General features: G+C 43.8%; 1 long non-coding RNA gene across 1 annotated transcript; it reads right to left on the minus strand.

Annotated features, from left to right (window-relative positions):
• On the minus strand, positions 1–562 carry LOC116705209 (uncharacterized). Its single transcript, XR_004335880.1, has 2 exons — positions 524–562; positions 1–448 (listed from the first exon to the last, which is right to left on the minus strand). It is a non-coding gene; the product is annotated as an uncharacterized LOC116705209 (long non-coding RNA).
• Positions 563–564: the final 2 nt, after the last annotated feature.

Here is a 564-nt window from a genome sequence, read left to right on the forward strand (position 1 = left end):
AAAGACTTTTTCAGTGAAAATTCAATTTATTGATGCCATACATGAATTATCAATGACAGAAAACTGGCAAAAAAATATATAGATATAAAATCACCCCTATGGTGAGGTGCTACAGGAGCCAGCTATGGGTGAATGGCCACTTCAGCTCTGTCTCACATATCAAACCCTTATTCCCTAAATTATGTCAACTCAGGAAACAGGGTGATGAAAAGTTCCCCATAGATTCAATTCTATGTCAGCCTGCTTAGTAGATACACCACAAAGGTAGACTAGTGGTGCTAGAGACAATGAATAAGGAAGGAACACCCTGCAGCTCGGTGTGGTTTTACAGACAGCATTTCCCCCAGATATAATAATGGAGAATTTCTGACAGGCTGCTCAGTCTGTCCTGGTGCTCCGGGAGACCCCTGCTGGGCGAATCTGCACATTACTTTAAAATAGCCATCAGCTGCTGGGTGATGCTGAAGCCCTCTAGTTAGGCAACACTTTACATCATATGCACACAAACCGAAAACCCTGACACAGCAGCTAAAAAGGTCAAGCCCAGAGAGTCTTCCCCGCACC

This window comes from Etheostoma spectabile, chromosome 17 (genome assembly GCF_008692095.1).
Source record: "Etheostoma spectabile isolate EspeVRDwgs_2016 chromosome 17, UIUC_Espe_1.0, whole genome shotgun sequence".
In the NCBI taxonomy this organism is placed as follows: domain Eukaryota; kingdom Metazoa; phylum Chordata; class Actinopteri; order Perciformes; family Percidae; genus Etheostoma; species Etheostoma spectabile.